Genomic DNA, 21323 nt, shown 5'->3' with positions numbered 1-21323 from the left:
CTGACATTGCAGAAATACAAAGGATTATAAGAGATTACTACAAACAACTCTATGCCAATAAAATGGACAACCTGGAAGAAATGGACAAATTCTTAGAAACGTATAACCTTCCAAGACTGAACCAGGAAGAAATAGAAAATATGAACAGATAAATCACAAGTAATGAAATTGAAACTGTGATCAAAAATCTTCTAACAAACAAAAGTCCAGGAGCAGATGGCTTCACAGGTGAATTCTATCAACATTAAGAGAAGAGCTAAAACCCATCCTTCTGAAACTCTTCCAAGAAATTGCAGAGGAAGGAACACTCCCAAACTCATTCTAGCAGGCCACCATCACCCTGATATCAAAACCAGACAAAGATACTACAAAATAAAAAATACAGACCAATATCACTGATGAATATAGATGCAAAAATCCTCAAGAAAATGCTAGCAAACAGAATCCAGCAACACATTAATAGGATCATAGACCATGATCAAGTGGGATTTATTCCAGTGATGCAAGTATTCTTCAATATACACAAATCCATCAATGTGATACACCATATTAACAAACTGAAGAAGAAAAACCATATGATCATCTCAATATATGCAGAAAAAATTTTTGAAAAAATTCAACACCGATTTATGATAAAAACTCTCCAGATGGGCATTGAGGGAACCTACCTCAAAATAATAAGAGCCATATACAAGAAACCCACAGCAAACATCATTCTCAATGGTGAAAAACTGAAAGCATTTCCTCTAAGATTAAGAATGAGACAAGGATGTCCACTCTCACCACTATTATTCAACATAGTTTTGGAAGTCCTAGCCATGGCAATCAGAGAAGGAAAAGAAATAGAAGGAATACAAATTGGAAAAGAAGAAGTAAAACTGTCACTGTTTGCAGATGACATGATACTATACATAGAGAATCCTAAAGATGCTACCAGAAAACTACTAGAGCTAATCAATGAATTTGGTAAAGTTGCAGGATACAAAATTAATGCACAGAAATCTCTTGCATTCCTATACACTAATGATGGAAAATCTGAAAGAGAAACTAAGGAAACACTCCCATGTACCATTGCAACATAAAGAATAAAAACCTAGGGATAAACCTACCTAGGGAGACAAAAGACGTGTATGCAGAAAATTATAAGACACTGATGAAAGAAATTAAAGATGATAGCAACAGATGGAGAGATATACCATGTTCTTGGATTGGAAGAATCAATATTGTGAAAATGACTATACTACCCAAAGCAATGTACAGATTCAATGCAATCCCTATCAAATTACCAATGGCAGTTTTTACGGAACTAGAACAAAAAATCTTAAAATTTGTATGGAGACACAAAACACCCCGAATTGCCAAAGCAGTCTTGAGGGAAAAACATGGAGCTGGAGGAATCAGACTCCCTGACTTCAGACTATACTACAAAGCTACAGTAATCAAGACAGTATGGTACTGGCACAAAAACAGAACTATCGCTCAATGGAACAAGATAGAAAGCCCAGAGATAAACCCACACACCTATGGTCAACTTGTCTATGACAAAGGAGAGAAGGATATACAATGGAGAAAAGATCGTCTCTTTAATAAGTGGTGCTGGGAAAAAATTGGACAGCTACATGTAAAAGAATGAAATTAGAACACTCCCTAACACCATACACAAAAATAAACTCAAAATTGGCTTAGAGACCTAAATGTAAGACCGGGCACTATAAAACTCTTAGAGGAAAACATAGGAAGAACACTCTTTGACATAAATCACAGCAGGATATTTTTTCATCCACTTCCTAGAGTAATGGAAATAAAAACAAAAATAAAAAAATGTGACCTAATGAATCTTAAAAGCTTTTGCACAGCAAAGGAAACCATAAACAAGACGAAAAGACAACCCTCAGCATGGGAGAAAATATTTGCAAATGAATCATCGGACAAAGGATTAATCTCTAAAATATATAAACAGCTCCTGCAGCTCAATATTAAAGAAACAAATTACCCAATCCAAAAATGGACAGAAGACCTAAATACACATTTCTCCAAAGGAGACATACAGATGGCCAAGAAGCACATGAAAAGCTGCTCAACATCACTAATTATTAGAGAAATGCAAATCAAAACTACAGAGACTGTCATACAGAGTGAAGTAAGTCAGAAAGAGAAAAACAAATATCGTATATTAAGGCTTGTATGTGGAACGTAGAAAATGGTACAGATGAACTGGTTTGCAGGGCAGAAATTGAGACACAGAAGTAGAGAAAATATATATGGACACCAAGGGGGGAAAGCGGCAGGGGGTGGTGGTGGTGGTGTGATGAATTGAGAGATTGGGATTGACATGTATACACTGATGTGTATAAAATGGATGACTAATAAGAACCCGCTGTATAAAAAAATAAATGAAAAAAAGGAGATAACTAAATTTTCTGTTTAAAGAAAAAGGGCCAGTTTTTGCCTTATATGTGTACTATCATTACACTTGTGTAAACATATAGACTTTTATAAATGTTTACAGTACAAAATATATTAATGTATGGTTTTACATAAATATAATTTTTTAAATATATATTCTAAATGTTTGGTATATATATATATACATGTGAACAAATACATGCATTTGCTTATGCATAGAAAGTTCTTAAGGTGATGTTTTACATCTTTTTCAAGTTATGACTCACATAGCAAAAAATTGTCCAGCACTCTGAGACAAACTAGAGAGGATTTAGAAGCATCTACGTGAAAGTTGGGGGAAAAAAAATCATGATGTCTTCTTTATAGTACAGAATTATTATAAAATCTATACAGTGTTTGGAATGATATTAAATACTAAATTTAAGCTTCAAAAATTATTTTCAAATATTTAATGTCTTTCTAAGTTTTTTCTTGCTAATTTAATTTTTTGATACATGACTTCATACTTGATATATCTACATGCAATCCCTGATCAAGACCTTTAAAAATGATTGAAGCTAATTCTTGATGACTACCGTTGATAAAAACTTATTTCCACTAATATACAATAAAACTTTTACTGTTTTACATCTATGCACAAATTTTAACATAACTGAAAATCTGTTTTCAATTAAAAAAGAAAAGAACCCAGGGGCAGGGCAGGAATAGAGACACAGACGTAGAGAATGGATTTGAGGACACAGGGAGGGGGAAGGGTAAGCTGGGACAAAGTGAGAGAGTGACATGACTTATATGTACTACCAAATGTAAAATAGATAGCTAGTGAGAAGCAGCCGCATAGCACAGGGAGTTCAGCTCGGAGCTTTTTGACCACCTAGAGGCGTGGGAGAGGGAGGGTTGGAGGGAGACACAAGAGGGAGGAGATACGGGGATATATGTATATGTATAGCGAATTCACTTTGTTATAAAGCAGAAACTAACACACCATTGTAAAAAAATTATACTCCAATAAAGATGTTTTTAAAAAATTTAAAAATAAAAACTGGAAAAAAACCTAAATAATAGATCTTTGTTAAAATATTTGAACATTATAGGTTGATTTTCCTATAGTGAACTTAAAACAGTATAAAATAACTCCTCATTTTTCTCAGCTTTTTGAAAATGTATGGTGTTGGGACATTATTTTAAGCATAAGGAGAACTTGAACGGGGTAAGAATGATGTGATCTAATTTCTGTTTGTGAAATATCACCATGACTGTTGTAGGTGGACAAGAGTAGCAAAATGAAAATCAGTTTGGATACTTTTACATCTAAGTTATAGGTGCTTTTGGCTTGGATGAGGAGATTGAAGTGGAGATAGTGAAAATATGTATGTGGATGCCATTTAAGATTATATCTAGTTCTGCTCTTGGTATGATATGAGTTTAGGCTAGTAGGATTTGCTAATATCTGCTATGCAGGGTGTAGGAAGAGAATGATCAGGTTTGGCTTTCAGGCTTGTAGTCTGAGCCATTTTGAGGATTAGGTGTTTCCATTTCCTGAGCTGGGGACAGACAGGGGCAGATAGGAAAGGAGGAAGAATATGTGTGCAGAACCTGTTGCTCTATTTTGTCCCCATTATACCTGAACTTCCCATTAGACATCCCAAGTAAACAATAAAATATGTGAGTCTTACATTCAAAAGAGGTACTGAATCGTAGACATAAATTTGAGTCATCAGTATATAGGTGGAACTTAAAGGCACATGAAAGAATGAGACGTCTTAAGAAAGGCACGTAGAGAAAGGAAGAGAGCTAAGGGCTGTGCTTTGGGGCTCTAAACTTTGCAGCTCTGGCAGAGGAGGATCCAGAAAAGGAGACCAAGGGGGAGTGGACTGTGAAGTAGGAAGAAAGTCAGGAGACTTTAGTGTCCTAGAGGTTAGGTTAAAAGAAATAAGATGTCTGGAAGATAAATTGTGAGAAGAATGAGGATTGAAAACTGAATATTAAATGTGGCAAAGTGGAAGTTACTCTTTGCATACAGTGGTTTTGGTGGAGATAGTAAAGAAAGCTTTATTAAAGGAGCTGAGGTGAGGAAAGGAAGATAGTAAGTAAAGCAGCTTGTTCAAGGACTGTTGCTATAAGAAGCATAGAAACAGAGCTGAAGCAAAAGAAACAGGACAGTCTAGGGAGGTTTGTGTTTATGTTTTGTTGAATACAGACATAGGAGCGTGTTTGTATGCCGAGAGAAACAATCTACTGAGAGGGAGAAACTGATTGGTATAAGAGCTAAGTTCTTGAGTAGCTTAGAGAAGACAGGATCCAGTGCTGAAGTGGAGGGTTTGACCTTAGATAGGAACAGGGATAGTGCATCTATTTCAAGGAGAAAATACAGAGCTTATGGGTATAGATGCAGGCAACCTCATAGATTTGGTGGTGAGACAATAAATTCTCTTTTAATTGCTTCAGTACAATAAAAGGCATGAGTCATCAATTTGAGTGATAAAAGGGTAAGGAGTCAGGGTTTTGGAAAAAAGGGGGAAGTGTATATGAATGGAGTGACCCAGAAGAAAGGACTGAACATTGATTTTCTAATCATAGTGATACAGATATGCTGAGCCATCAGCATGGTTGACAAGTGTTACTTATGACCTGTGAAACTCATAGATGCCTGCTAGTTATGTTGAGCAACAGTGCTGTAAGCCAACACCCATCCTCCTTTAGCTGTTACTGCATTAGCACCATGCTCTTTTGAGCCAATTAAGCAAATTAGATTCAGAGAACTGACTAGCGAATAAGCTTTTTTAGCATCAATTTTCTGTATTTGTTTTTGCATGCACGTTTTAAGTCATGTTTGTTTTTAAACAAGTTATTAGTAATTAAAAGGCAACTTTAAAGTGTCCTGTCATAGATACAATTAGAAATTGGGACAAAGTGTTGTGTTATGTGCAAAGATGTAAAAGCGTTTTATACACACACACACACACACACACACACACACACACACACACACATATATATGGGAAAAATATCTGGTAACTACCCAAATGTCCAAACGATAGAGAATATTTTAATAAACTATGAATTACCCATATGTAGCTTATTTTACAGTCTTTTTAAAATCAGAAAAACAATTCTAACACTATAATAATAAAGGTACTTTGTAGGAAAGCATTTAATACAATGGTGTGCAAGGCACCTTCTGAAAAGACTTCTGCTGGGCTCCCCGGCTCCTTCCTACCTCTGTGCACCATGCAGCCTCGTCTCCAGCCTACTCCCTTCTCCTGTTCCTTGACCCTCCTGGCATATTCTCATCTCAGTTCCTTATTATGTGTTATTTCCTCTGCCCAGAGCCTTTTTCCTCAGACCTTCTCATGCCCAGGACTCCTCTTCATTTAGGCCTCCAGTTAAGGGTTGCCTCTTCAAAAAGATCTTAGACTATTTTGCCTAAAATGGTTCCTCCAGCTCTCAATCCTGTTTCCTATCTTTAGTTCTAATCATAGTACTTAGCACAGTCTGGCATTATTTCTTACATTTATTTGTTGACTTGTGAAATGTCCATCTCTCCTGTGACAGTAGAGGCTTTGCTTTTTCACCCAAATATTTTAAGCACTGAGAACAGTGCCAGTAGGTGCTCCCTGTATATTTGTTACATAAACAGGTTAACAAATTGATTAATTATATGGATTAATTCAATGAATAGTTCATTGACATGAATTAATGAAGTAATAGCATTTTAATAAACTCTATAAAGATATTACTGTGCTTTGAGATCTGCTTTTGCTCATCTAGCAAGATTTCATTTCATTTAGGTATCAGTAACTACCTGAAAAGAACCAGCACAGACTCTACATAGCAGACGAAGAATCAAACCAGAAAAATTACTGAGGGAGAACAGATGAAAATTGGAAAAGTTGCTCTTTCTTCAGCCAGAGTTATGATATTCTTTTTTACCTTGTATCAGTTCATGGGAAGATGTGGTTGATACCATCATCTTCTCTAGGAAGTGAAAGGGATACAGAATTTAGAAAGAAAGAGGAGAAGGACATTTTCTAAATGAAGAAGCAGAGAACTTTCCAGTCAGAGTAAACATCTCTTTTCACACAGTATGACTCCCAGACCTCCATCAAGAGCCTAATGGCTCAAAAACTCTAACCTAGGACTGCCTTGCATTTCTTCTAGAGCTTAAAATCTCTAGGTTAAGCTTTTGCTTTTGCTTCAAATATAGACCCCTGAAAGATATAACATCTGAGGCTGCCTGTGCATAGCTTATACTGGAATATGAATGTAGAATGTAAGAGAAGATTCTGATTGTAGGTAGCAGGAAAGACCATAGGAACAATGAATAGTTTTGAGATTTGAAGTGTTTGTGTGGTTAGGAAGCAGCAAAGGAGCTGAGATTTCAGAGCCCCCTGTTTGGAGACGTAATGCTGCTTAAAAGAAAAAAGTTGCAAATTCACAGCTCTGACTAAAACTGGCCCTGTTAAATCACAAATTACATATCACGTCCACTTCCTATTAGCCACATGCACACATGTAAAGCCATACAAAATGATTTCTTTTTATCCAAGTGTGATTAAATAAGATTTGGAAAATGGCTTCTTGGTGAGATTATTGTAATATACTTGAGTCAACAGCTTTTACAGTAAAGAACATAAGTTGTTTTTGAGCTATTGTTTATTTTCTGGTTTGAATAATGCAAAATGTTTTTATTTAAAAAAATGGGCAAATGCTAAGCAGACAGAACCCCATGGCGTGAAATACAGTAGTACATTTAAAGATTGCATTAAATATCTCCTTACAAGGAGAATTAGCCCCGAATGTATGCACCATATATTTCCTCAAAGCAAATTTAATTTGATCCATATTTTCAAATTTATAAGTTTTCTCTCTTATTAAATCAGAGAACATATGACAGATATAAATGTTCCTATGTCAGTGCCTTTGTTTAAACTTATGGCACATGTAAAACCCCTCCTCACAACCAGCTTCAATCTTCCCAACACAATACAAGACAAATAATGAGATGCTTCTTAGGACCATGTTTTTTTAAAGATTATTTTTCTAATATTGTTAAGTATAATTTATCTAACTTTGATTTTTAGTCTTTCACGGGAAAATGACATAAAAATCTATGCTATTAAAGCTGTTTGTTTTTATCTAGAGGTGTCCTAATTTATAAAAGAAGACGTGTTGCCCTTAAAATAGATCTATTGGTTAAATTTGACCATGCTTCCCTACAAATTAACTTCTTGATCGGCAAACTGTTCTCAGTGAAGGAACTTTGATATTGTCAGCACTGTTGATGGATGCATGGTAAACAACATTATATTATGTCATTCATTTAATATGGGCTTTGGATTACAAATAAAGTTTAGTGATCTTTGTAGCCGGCAAAATGTTGCTTTAGCAAGAAGCTTTATGTCATGCCTTATAGATGGAAGAAATATAGCATCACTAAAAACAGGTGTCATTCAATGTCAGTGCAGTCTTTGACACTGGATAGTTTGGAACAATATTTCAAAAATCTGCAGATCTTGTCTTTTACCAATATTCTATCATTGCAATCCTTCCATTCTTTCTTCTTTCTCTCCTTTCTTTTTTTTTCAACAACTATTTGTAAGCATCAATTATATGCCTTGGGTCCAAGGTTCAGGGCAGTGAGCAAGCCAGACTCAGGTCTTCTGCTCATATTTTCAGAAGTCTAGCAGAGAAGACGGGTAATTAAAATGTAATTGCAATGATGTGTGATGAGTATAATTCATTATTAGTACAAGATGGAAATGACTTTAGGATCTCAGTGAAGTTCAGGGAAAGACTCTACGATCTCCTCCCATGAGACTCCCATCTCTTTTCTTTTACATATCTGCAGTCTCAGTGCCTTCTGGAATCACAAGAGAGAAGAGCTGGGCTTATTTGAACATGCCAAACATGTCAACTATGCCGGCAGGAATCTGAATGATATGAATTCCAGAAGCCAAGTGAAATTTCTAATCCTTTTGGACACTGTCAGTCACTATAAGTTATACTTTCTAAAGGCACCCAGCCACACTGGCCAGGACCTTCAGAATAATTTTTTAGTTCATAACTGAGCTTCTCGCACCAGCACTGACATCTTCCTGGATGGTGAATATGGAAAAGGTGAGGGAGCTGAAATTTAGTTTGTGGCACTGCAGAGCAGTGGGCTTTGACGTCCTGTTCAATTAAAGAATGAGACAGCCATGAGCCTGTCCAACCAGGGTTGGGTGGGGAAGTAAGGCCCACCTCATGATGTGGGAGGGCTTAGGCAAGTCCTTCCCTGGGAAGTGTGAAACCTGTCATGAACCTACCTGTAGCTGAGTCACTCTGATTTTGCACAGGCTACAGGGAAGGAATGTGTTACCCAATCTAGCAGGGCTACCCCCTCAAGGTCAATTCTGGAGTGTAGTGGGAAGCCTGAAGCCTCTGGTCTAGCTGCCAGCATGGGTGCTGGAGTAGACATGCTGATTCTACAGGGAAAGCAGTAGCTCAGCTGTGCCTGGTGGAAATTTCTGATGCTCTAAATAGTCCCAAGACCCAAACAATATAACATCTATCAAACATCTTTTTTGCTAGTGGAGGCTGAACTCAGGAGGTCTAGATCCCACCACCTTTGATACTTAGATCCATTTCTTCCCTTTTCCTTTTTTTTTTTTTCTTTTTCATTCTGTATCCTCTCTTTCCAGCCTCATAGAGTTTTATGTCAACGGCCCTGTGCCCTTCACTGATCACTGAGCATTGGCTGAGCTCATGCTGGTCTATCCTGCCAGGTCTTCTGTCATTGTACCTCTGGGAGCTAGGAATAAGACCCTGGGATATTAGTGCTCTGCTCTAACTCTCAAGAGAGCTGACCCTTTCAGGCTCCATGGCATCTGTCTTCTAAGTTTAGCCAGTGGAACTCAACGTTGCTGGAAAATTGGCAAAAAGAAGTGAGAATCCAGGTATTTCTTTTCCTTTTCCTGAGTGCCAGAGATCCCAACCACGACCACATCTCCTCCATGTCCTGCTGGTTGTACTTGCTGTGGATCCAGATTCTAACAGCGGTCTCCAGTCAGGGCTCCATCAGCACTGCCTCTGTTCTCTGTCTCTAGTTTAGGATTGGGAATAGCTTTCTGCTGCTGCTAGTTTTTGCTTTTCCTCAATATTCTCGGTTCAACTTCTCCATTCACTCATCATGTATGTGATCGATTCCCTGCTTTACAAATTTAGTTTCCAAATATCTTAAAGTACTTTCTCTTTTTATGATTGGACCCTAGCTGATGCAGATTTTAAATACAGTAAAGACTGTAACACAGCAGTACAGTGTAGGAAAAAGGCAGGATATTACTTGTACCTTTTAAGAAGCCTAGAAGTATAGAAGGTTAACTCTCTGATTGCAGAATCAGTAGTGTACTTGATTATTATTTCTATAATGAGAAAAGACTTCTAACAAAAGAAAGTGGATCAGGTGTCCTTTTGAAAAAGCCGTCAAGAAATCCAGTGTTAGAGCTACAATGTCACTTGTACATTGGGCAAGACATTATGAAAGGAACCTGGCTTACCCTTGTGAAATATTATTGTAGCTCCATTATCTTGTAAATTCCCAACGTCCCCTATCACAGTAATTTCTCTGTTAGCCTGACTTTTTAAGTTTTAAGGAAAAAGACAAAAATTCTAGGGGAAAAATGCCAGAATTTTCACTGAGCTTACCAAGGGGAAGAGTAGAGGATGAGTTCCTAGAGGACAGGGAAAATTTTACTTTTCATTTTATATATCCTTTGAAATGGTTTTTATACATTTTTACTACATGCAATTATTACTTTTCTAATAAAATTGCAAGAAAAAAACCCTGAGAAATCTGCTGCGTTTTTGGGTGATTAATGTAAGGATGAACAGAAACCAGGTGCAGCCACTGTGGCTACTTGTGTCCCAGTGGTTCAGTGATGCAGCAGATTTATGGCTGCATCTCATTTGTGCGGACCTACCTTCCCTTTGTTCACCCCCATTTAGAACTACCTTAAGAAGTTACTATGAGCTTATCAAGCAGCTGAGGTTGAAAGAATTCCTCCTGTTGCCCAACATATATACAGCTATGATATGAGAGCATTTTAGCAACAAGATGATAAGGTATTTCCCAGGTGCTACATTTCCTGCCCCCCTCCCTTGCATCTACATGTGACTGTATAAATAGTTTACACTAATGGAATACATGCAGAAATAATGTGTGTCATTTCAGGGAAATGATTTTGTTTTAAGAATCAAATGTGCTATCTAGCCTCTTTCTTCTACTGGCTGGGCAGATGAGGTCTTAAGGAGAATAGGGAAGCCGCAAGCTAGGAGCCAAGGTCTCTGAATCATAGTATGGGGCGGTGGTGCATTAAATATCATTTGGGAACACCTTGGGGTTTCAGAGACCCTTTCAGGAAGTCTGTGAGCTAAAAATTATTTTCACCATAACACTGAAGAAAACATCAGTGATATTAGTAAATGTGACTTTTAATATTGTAGAGTGATATAAGTTAACATTTGGGAGATCTGCATAACTCAGCAAATGACCCATACATGATGTTACAGATCATCCAGGGGTAAAAGATTTATTCAACATGCAAGGCATGCCAATGCATTTTAATATAAAAAAAGATGAATATTCATTGATATGGTCCAGATTCCACATTGCAACTAACCTTTAAAAAACTGCCACTTGTCAAGTTTGGATATAGTATCAAAGAAGAATATCCACTTTTATATGAAATGTTCACAAACATCTGAAAGGGCTGTGAAATTGCTCTTCCCTTTGTTTAGTATATTTCATTGTGAGACTATATTCTTTTAATATATTACAACCAAAACAACATATCACAAAAGATTAAATGAAAAAGTACATATGAAGTCCAGCTGTCTTCTATTAAGCCAGACATTAAAGAGAGTCACAAAAATGTAAAACAGTGTCACTCTTCTCACCAAATTTTTGTTTGGGAAAAGAGTCTAAACAAGTCTTGAGATAAAAAATTTTGAGAACCACCCTTGAGGAAGAAACCCACCTGCAGATCAGGAACGGTTAAAGGTAAAGGAAATAAACTCAAGTTTGAGGCATTAGGTATTTTGGGATCTATGTGTTACATCACTTAACTGTATTCTAACTAAGGCACACCCTTGGGATCCTTGCCTCATATCCAAGAGTGAGATATCATACACTGAACTTTTCTGCAGCAGCAGGTTGATGAAGGCTTGAATATCTTCATGTCTACCATTAAGGAGAATAGGTTGATGGTTACTGAATAATAAAAATCAGCCAAACAGAAAAGGTCTTGATAATTTTAAAAAATGCTAAATGCTTGTGTTCTTTAGGGACAAAAAAAAATTTAATTTCCACTTAACACTGGTCAGGAATCTTCGTCCGTAAATGTTACTTTTAAGCCAGACATGAGTATTTGCATACGTTATCATTTACATTATTCCATTCTAAGCTTCTCAGTGCTTTAGTATGAAAACGCATACTTTGTTATCCCCTAACTGTAAGGTAATGAAAGTATGTCTTCTCTTTGTTTTCAGACACATCAAATTAATCGATCACTTTATTTACAGTAGTGAACAGTGGAACCAAAATGGTGTATTTGCATTTAGAGGTTTCTTAGACTGTAGATAGTTTTTAGGAACAACATTTCTTTTTTTCTCTTTGTCAGATTTATGATTGAGGTAATGCAGTTACCTAATTCTTTTTGCATTCATATAAAAAGTATAAGACAAATGCTTTACTGTAATCCTATACCCAAACAATATATTATTATTTTCTTTTAATTTATTTTTGGCTGCATTGGGTCTTCATTGGTATGCACGGGGTTTCTCTAGTTGCGGTGAGTGGGGGCTAGTCTTCATTGCGGTGCGCGGGCTCTCACTGCAGTGGCTTCTCTCGTTGTGGAGCATGGGCTCCAGGAGTACGGGCTTCAGTAGTTGCGGCACGCGGGCTCAGTAGATGTGGCTCGAGGGCTCTAGAGCGCAGGCTCAGTAGTTGTGGCGCATGGGCTTAGTTGCTCTGCAGCATGTGGGATCTTCCTGGACCAGGGTCCCATGTCCCGTGTCCCCTGCATTGGCAGGCAGATTCTTAACCACTACATCACCAGAGAAGTCCAATCAATATATTATTTAAAAGACTACTGACTGTGGGGACAAGAAACTGCATTTTATATTGTTTATATCCTTGATGGATGCTTCCTCTCCAAGAGGAAAAAGGGGAAAAATTAATTCATGGGCAATCTATATTTTATTCATTTTCTAACTTTTCTCTTTCTATCAGTTGTAACTGAAATCATCAGCAGACAGGCACCTAGCCAAATTGAAACAAATGTGGGCTAAAACTCTGCCCTGTCTGAAGGGCCCAGCCCCATTCTGGTACACTTCTGGATAAAATGCTCATAGCTTGGAAGATTTATCTTGAGGATATGCCCTGATAGGTCTTTTCAAATCCACTGAAGCTATACAATATTGAGGTAGTCCATGTCATAAGATTCTGTGTCAGAAACTCATAGCTAATGGCAGAGAATATAAAGCAGGCAAGTTTCCTGGAGCTATGGGATTTCTCTATCCTCAACTATACCCCACATACAGAGTAAACAAATAATGCTCTAATGTTACCAAAAGTGGCCGTCTGGCAGCTTGCTGCTCTAAAGCCAATAAAGAAGCAAGGTCAGTGGAAAAGTTGTTGCTTTATTTCAGAGGCTGGCCACCTGGGGGTGGGGGGCAGACTCCTGTCTGAAGGCCGACTCCCCTCTAACTGACAATCGGGGCAAGAGCTTTTATAGGTGAAGGGAGGGGGCTACACTGCAGAAAGAGCACAGTCAGCTCTGACCATCATCTTGAAATTAATCACGTGGTGGTCTGACCAGTGTCATCTTGATTGTTTTAAGTACAGTTAATCTTCAGTTCCAGGGACAGTTTGTTCCCATTTCTTTGAGGCCAGTTCTCGCAATGTGGCAGCTTATGTCATGGCTACAGCCTGGCCATCATGTAGTTAACTTCTTCCTCCTGGTAGGGGTTTCAGTATCTATAAGACAGCTCACAGGATATGGCTCAGAATATTATCTATAGCCCTTGAAGAGGAACTAAAGGTCTTTGACTTTGCTTAATGACTAAACTATTATTATTTAGTTTTATTGGACTGTTTTCCTTTGTTTCTGCATTTTCTTACTTCTCTGATCAAACTTATTCTTTGGCTAAAGTTTTTCCACAGACAAAAGGCAGGCTGAGGACATGGCGGGGCCAGGACCAAAGGGTCCTGCTCTGTTTCACTAATAGCCATTAAAGGGACTAAGACTTGCTATGTAATGGGAGCAACATTTATTTCCTGTTATAAATTTCACATTTCTTTGCTTCAATTTCTATTGCCAGCTTCAGTTTATTTGGGGCAATAACTTTAACCTTTGTGAAAGAAAGAGAGCATGCAACAAAATTATGTAAAATCGGTTGCTCGTGGCATTGATATCATTTTTGGTTTTTTGGCATGTGCCCAGAATTATCCTAAATGGCTCAGATATTTTCCAGTTCATTAGTCTTCCCCATAATCAATGAGGTAAATATGATTTTTTCTCCTCATTTTGCAGATGAGGAAACTGAAACCTAGCAGTTAGCAATTTGCCTCATCTGCTTCACCCGATTTTGTTGTTCCCCCAATAGTATCACCATTCACCCGACCCTCAAGCCAGAAACTGGGGAATCCACCATGACTTCTCCCCCAAGCTCCCTTTCCTTTTGCAGTCACCAAGTCATATGACTTTTGCCTCCCTGACGTCATTACTAGAGATGACATCCATCCCCACAGTTGCTGGCTGACATAAATCATCAACTCTTGACTGCCCCACAGATAAACTGTCCCAAGCCATGTTTTCTGGCTGCCTGCCTGACTCTCTCCAATCCACTTTGGACACTGGCAACAGGGTGATCTTTCTAAAAGGGCAAATTGTATAAGGTCATTTACCTGCTTGAAACACTTCAGTGGCTCCCTGTTAGCTACAGAATAAAATCAAACTCTCTAGCGTGGCACACAAGGCCCTCCACAGTTTGACCTCTGCCTGTCTCTACTTTTATCCCTTGCCATCCTCCCCCACCTCCTGCAGCCTCCTGTGCTTACACTCCTGTCTCACTGGAGGGATGGGCATGCTTTTGCTGCCACACACATACTGTTCCCCCTACCTGCAGGGCCCCTTCATCCTTACTTCTCTTGGCTAAACTCGATTTAACCACTCACTTGGCTGTGATGTCAGTTTCCAGGAAAGCTTTTCTGATTCTTACCTCTTATGTGTCCGCCCCTCTCCACTTCTGTACTTATCATATGTTTATCTCTCACTTATTTTGTTGTCATCACTCTGTCTTCCATGCATGGACTTGCATGAGAAGCTTGGCTTGGCTTTAAATCTTGGCCCTTCCCCTTAATAACTGAATGACCTTCAGTTACTCTATTTCTCTGACTCTTAGTCTCCCAGTAGTAAAATAGGAATATTAATTATACTAACTTCAGAAAGTTTATGTAAATCTGAAATGATTTCATGGGAGTAACGTTCTTAGCTATGGGCTCATACAGTGAGAGTATTCAATAAACATGAAATATCAGTATTAGCTACTCTCTGAGAATATAATAGTAATACTTTTATCCCAAAGAGTTTTCTTCGTAGTACTTATTCTCTGAAATTGTCTATATATGTTAAATATCTGTCTCCCCAGACCTAGGAACTAAAATTCATAGAGCGGTGAACTTGGTATGTTTGTTCACTATTGTAATCTTATCACCTAGTATGTCATGGGTAATCAATATATGTCATCTGAATCAATGAAAAATATAAGTACACCATGGCAGCAACCTAAAAAAGGTGACATGAGCAGGGAATTGAGAAGTATTCAAATTGGATTAAAGACATTCAAATATTGCACAGAGTGATTCTGGATCATCTTCACCAAGAATAAATGGTGCTGTGTAAGACTTTATAAGACTATATTGATAATTTGATCTCACTTCATGATTAAATTATGTGCCTCTCTATCAGGTACAATCAGTAGTCCATTTTAATCACAAAAATTACTGAGATGAACAAGGGCTAATGTGTGAGGGCAGTATTTGCTTGTGATACACAATTGTTTACAGTGGTTTGACTCTTTTACTCTCTTTTTTATTGTTAATTTTTATTGGAGTAGAGTGGCTTTACAATGGTGTGTTAGTTTCTGCTGTACAGCAAAGTGAATCAGCCATACGTATACATATCCACTCTGTTTTAGATTCCCTTCCCATCTAGGTCACCACAGAGCACTGAGTAGAGTTCCCTGTGCTATACAGTAGGTTCTCATTAGTTATCTGTTTTATACATAGTATCAATAGTGTATATATGTCAATCTCAATGTCCCAATTCATCCCACACCCCCTTTCCCCCCTTGGTAACCATAAGTTTGTTTTCTACATCTGTGATTCTATTTCTGTTTTGGAAATAAGTTCATCTGTACACTTTTGCTAGATTCCACATATAAGTGATATTATACGATTTTTGTCTTTCTCTTTCTGACTTACTTCACTCTGAATGACAATCTCTAGGTGCATCCATGTCTCTGCAAATGGCATTATTTTGTTCCTTGTCATGGCTGAGTAATATTCCATTGTATATATGTACCACATGACTCTTTTACTCACTTTTTAAGTTCCTTTTAACTTCATTTCTAACTACAAGCCATTGATGTTACTGAATGACCAAGGCATTAATTTGACTTCTGCTGTTTAAAAAATAACATCCCTGAAATTGTAAAGATTGTAAAGACATCCAATGGAGACAATTGCTGCAGAAAATAAGATCATGGTGCCAAATATCTGGCCAAGTGAGACTCGTGTCACAAGTGGAAAGGGCTCCACACCTGAATATATACTCTTGTAGCCAGCTACGAGGTGCAAAAGGTTCCACTGGACATTTTTTAAAGTCTGGCTGTAGGGCAAGGACACCAGCAGGACTGGGCACGTCAGGGAGATGGACCAAGTGCTTTGAGAAGCTGTGAAAGGAGAAACAGGAGTCCCTTAACCACTGACAGCCCTCCCACAATTCCCTGAGGCAGTTTAATAACCTGTTGGGAGGCTTCCTCCCTCTAATGTCACTCTGTATCCATGCAACCAGGCTCTGTCTCCACTATGCACGATTATTACCACTCTTAGATCTTTTTGAATATGAAGATTCCCAGAGTCCTGGCTAGACTCATTGAATCAGTATCTCCCAAAATTACAAAATTGAGTTTCTAATTCTCTGTAGCAAAATGATCATAAATCTTTGTTTACCCAGGTCAGTCTTCATCTTCCCTTGTTATTCTGCTGTACTTCACTCCAAAAATGACCTGGTTTGGACAAGAAATTCTATGTTCACATCATCTACAGATCAAGACTTCCTCTCAACTACTGTTTTGCATATTTATGCTCTATATTTACGGAGCTCTTGCTAAAAACTTCCTTTGAGATATATATATATATATATATAAATAATATATATTATAAGTGTGTGTGTGCACATACATGCATACACACATACATATAGACATTTTTCAGACTCCAGTTTCACAGTAGAGGTACCATAATAAGCAAGCAGCAATGTCGTTTTGTGTCCTCACTATTCTATTTTATAAAATGAAGTTTTGGTCTAGTTAATGTTTTCTTCAATCACTGTGATTCTTGCATTACTTCGGAATGTTTAGCACCAGCCCCTAGTCATTTAAACAAAGCATCAGACCCAAAGGTCAAGGAATAGTATGCCAGTGTCTGGCTGATTACCTCTTGTCCTATTTACCCATTGCTTTGTGTTCAGTGATGGCAAGCATTCAATGAAGCTTGAAATGACAAAACAGACCCCACAAAAACCAAAGTGTATCAGTAACATAATTCCAGTCTAACGTTTGTGGACAGCTCTGTGGTTTCAAAATTGGATTTTTCTCATATCCAGATTGCCAAAAACTAAATCTATAGGTTGATGGCTTAATCTATATAAAACTAGAATAAGAACACTTATTTCCCACCTTTTAAAGATGGGTTAATTGGTTTCTAAAATTTAAGACTTTAGAAAAAAGTCAAAATAAGCTGTGCTTTGTTTATCTCTGCATCTCTAACCTAAGCCCAGTTTAAGGCCGAATTGGTGGTTAATAAATACTAGCTGAATTAAATTGAATAAATTAATAAACAAATAAAAAAAGAACTTCTCTAAGTCAGTAGTTCTCAACCAGGGGAAATTTTGCCTCCCAGGAGACACTTGGTAACATCAGGAGACATTTTTGGTTGTCATATGAAGGGGAGGTATTACTAACATCTAGTGGGTGGAGTCCTAGTGTGCTAGTAAATACCCCACTACGCACAGAAAAGTCCTTAACAACACAAAAATCTCCAGCTCAAGATGTCAGTAGTGCTAATGTTGAGAGATCCTGCTTTAAGTCACTACTCTAGATTACTTCCAATTTTTTGTAACCTTAATTATCAATTTTACAAACTTATTTTCCTTCTGTAGAGCAAAACCAAAGACTGCTCACCCTCTTATTACTATTGGATAAAGCCCAGCTTTGTTGACTTGGCCATCAGAACACTGACAAATTTTATTATACCCCACCTACCTGCCCTTATTTCCTATTATTACTCTTCAACTAGAACTGTCCACAGTGGTCGTACTCCCCTGAGAGGCATGTTAAAACATAGATTGCTAAGTCCCTTCCCTAGAGACTTTGATTTAGCAGTTCTGAGGTGGGACCTAAGAATCTGCACATCTAAGGCATTTCCTGTTGTGCTGATGCTTCTTGTCCAGGTACCACACTTTGAAAACATTGATCTACAGCAAGATGATCCACTTCTTTACAAATTCCCAAAATAACTGTGTTCTTCTTCATCTCTCCAGTTATTTTTAATGAAGACTGTCTGCTTCCCTTTATAAATACAATCTTCATTATTAGTGGGTTCCAAATTTGCCCACCCACTAAAATTTCTTTATAAGCCCCAAATCAGTATTCATGGTGCTTTCATGGTTATTCAAGGATGTGTGCAGAGCAGTGAAAATTTTGAGCCACCCAATCTACATGTTCTTAGCTGAGGCTGAACAAGACAATGCTCTGTCTTTTGCTTCTCATGCGGTAAACAAGTGTCCTTTTCACAGTCTATTTAGTGCCATGTTTTTCTGTATTTGGGTGCTTTTGTTGGTGATTTTGCTGGTTAAGATACCCCCCAAACATAGTGCTGAAGTGCTGACGAGTGTTCCTGGGTACATGAAAACTGTTCTGTGCCTTATGGAGAAAATGCGTGTGTTAGATAAGCTTCCTTCAGGCATGAATTATAGTGCTGTTGGCCATGAGTTCAATGTTAATGAATAAAAATAAATTATTAAATGAGGTGATTTTAAACAGAAACAAGATTATTGTATTGATGGTTAGTGAAAATGTTGTGAGTGGAGGCTCACAGGAGCCTAACCCTGTTTTTCCCATAGGAGCAATGATTCAGTATTTATAACTTAGTGTTTGCAGTGACTTTATAGAACATAACCACTGCAAGTAACAAAAATCAACCGTAAATAAATCTCTCTCACCCACCTTCCCCACTACTTTTTCCAACTGTGCTGTATATCAGTACAAAGAGCTTCCTTTCTTTACATTTAAAAAGTTCTTCCTCTTTGTGGGACTTTTAAGCAAAAGAACTTCCCTGCAGCAATGCTGTTGTTATTTTGTGTTTTATATTTTGTTAAGCATAGTGTTAAGTGCTTAATGGCTGTTTACTAAATATTACTAAATACATTAACTCAAATGCAAATATGTTGTTTCTGTAGAGGGACATTACAGTATTAGCATGGATTAGTTTGCTTATTCCCTGGAATCTAATAATGCCCTAAGGAAAGAGGCCACCTCACAAGTCAGTGTTAAGAAAGGCTAAGTTATAGAATTTTCCCCCTTTGGCAAAAGGTCAAATCCATTAAATCCTATTTCTTTCTTCCATCTTTCTCTTTAACCTCTTTCCTCTATCGCTCTCTCCCTCCCTCCCTTCCTTTCTCTCTCTCCCTTTCTCTTTATGGGTTTGAAACAATTATATAATTCAAATGAATTAAGTGTTTTTGTACCAGTGAACCTTATTGGCATGTCAGAAAAAGGGTGTAAAAATCGACCTGACATTAATTGCCAAACAATGTATTCATTTTCCTTCCCTGTGCGTTTCTGGATCTAGATCCTGTTGGAGCTGAACTTTTGGCCTCGGAGTAGAAAACTCCCATAGGTGGATTTTGCTTACAGAAGAGTTCATGGTAATGATTATTCCTGGACTGTGTGCGAGCTACATGTGGGTCCCCATCTTTTGCCCCCTGAAGATATTTGGAGGCTTAGGTTTTGTTGACAGTGTCAGCCTGACAGGATGGATGTAAGACCAACTTCAGTCTACCTGGTAGATATCCCAAATGTCTGAAAATGTGAAATGTTTGTCTTTACCATCATTGCAAAGTTTTTTTCTCTAGTGATTTCCCTCAAAAGCTCTCATAACAAAACCTCAGAGGAGAATGGGTGGGGGATTATCTTTCATTAGCTTATTCTCACCTAAGACCGAAGCAGAGGATTTTAATGAATTTTTCTAACTTGAGATAAACAGAGTTAATATTCAAAACACGTAAATATGGATACTGCTTGAGCACAAACCAGTCAGAACTGATGCCAACCATAGCCCTATGTTGTGCTAAGAGTGAGACTGTAGTTGCTGGATCTTTAGGAGGATGGGGAGAAGACATCTTAGAGGGGAGCCAGGGCAGGGGCACAGCACTCAGGGAGCATGGGACAGTGCTATTTACTAACCGATTTGGAAGTATTTCAATATTCTAACAATTAAACAGGCTGAACCAAACAGGCTGAAGATCAGCTATGAAGACAATCAGAACATTATTCTGTCTGGGAAGTGCTAACCAAAAGAAAATTGGCTTTTATTTTTTAGGATGCTACCTGAACACTAGATTTGGCTTCTATCTTTTCCAATGGGAGAAATACCATCTGCAGATGAAAATTTTCTAATACAGACAGAAACCTGCTTCATATTTTCTATCCCAATCCCAAGGTTAAATGAACAGAACTCTAAGAACAGAACTTTCAGAAATATTCACTACAGAATAGATTAGGAAAGGCCCAGTACTGTAATTTGCAGGGAAGGTGATTATATGTATTAGTCACCAAAGGAGCTTTTCATTTTACCTTCCCTAGAAAATGGTGATGTGCTTCTCTATCTCAGAGCCCATCTGTGAACTGTTGGGAAAGGCCATATCCATGGGAATGAGGGAGTAGAAGAAAGCATGAGAGCTGCAAATCCAGAATGAAAGTCTATGGATTAAGGAAGGGGCTAGTCCAATCCTGGGTCTAATATTGTAGACTGTAGGAAAACAGGGTATGTGGTACAAGGCCACTGCAAGAACTATAGGGAACTAGCAAAAGAGAAACATAGATGCACCTGAAAAATATGTTAGAAAGTCAAACTTCTGGTACTGTTGGGTATTGTGATGGAAAATTCTTCATAGTTGATATATTCGAAGGAAATTTTCACTTTCTGGCCCTGGTTTCCATGAGATGAATAGCTATATTGCAGTAACTCAGCGTTGTTCTGTGCACAGGTGTAGATGTCAAAATACAGTGAGCGATTACAGCCTTGGTATCCAGGATAAAACAATGCAAACATGAATGGTTACTGAGTAGTATCAGTGAAAGCTCCAACTTAGATGCAGACTGCAATGAGGGCTGATGTTCTGAAAATTATTCTTGTCACAAGCATACCTGTTGGCTGATGATGTGATGTTTGTATGTGTGAGCAAAAGGGGTTAGCAGGTCTCTGTAAATCATTCTGGCCTTTTGGCCTTTTGTTTTCTTAATCTGTCAATGGCAATTTGGCACAATGTGACCTTTTAAAGTCCAGGACTCTGCCTGTCTTGTTCACCAGG

General features: G+C 37.9%; 1 protein-coding gene across 1 annotated transcript in view; it reads left to right on the top strand.

Annotated features, from left to right (window-relative positions):
* NKAIN2 (sodium/potassium transporting ATPase interacting 2) overlaps positions 1–21323 on the top strand; it is a 550374-nt gene that overhangs the window by 111136 nt on the left and 417915 nt on the right. The window lies entirely within an intron of this gene.

This window comes from Physeter macrocephalus, chromosome 10 (genome assembly GCF_002837175.3).
Source record: "Physeter macrocephalus isolate SW-GA chromosome 10, ASM283717v5, whole genome shotgun sequence".
NCBI classification, from domain to species: Eukaryota; Metazoa; Chordata; class Mammalia; order Artiodactyla; family Physeteridae; genus Physeter; species Physeter macrocephalus.
Note: the sequence above shows the minus strand (reverse complement) of the source record. Positions and strands in the feature narration are given on the sequence as shown.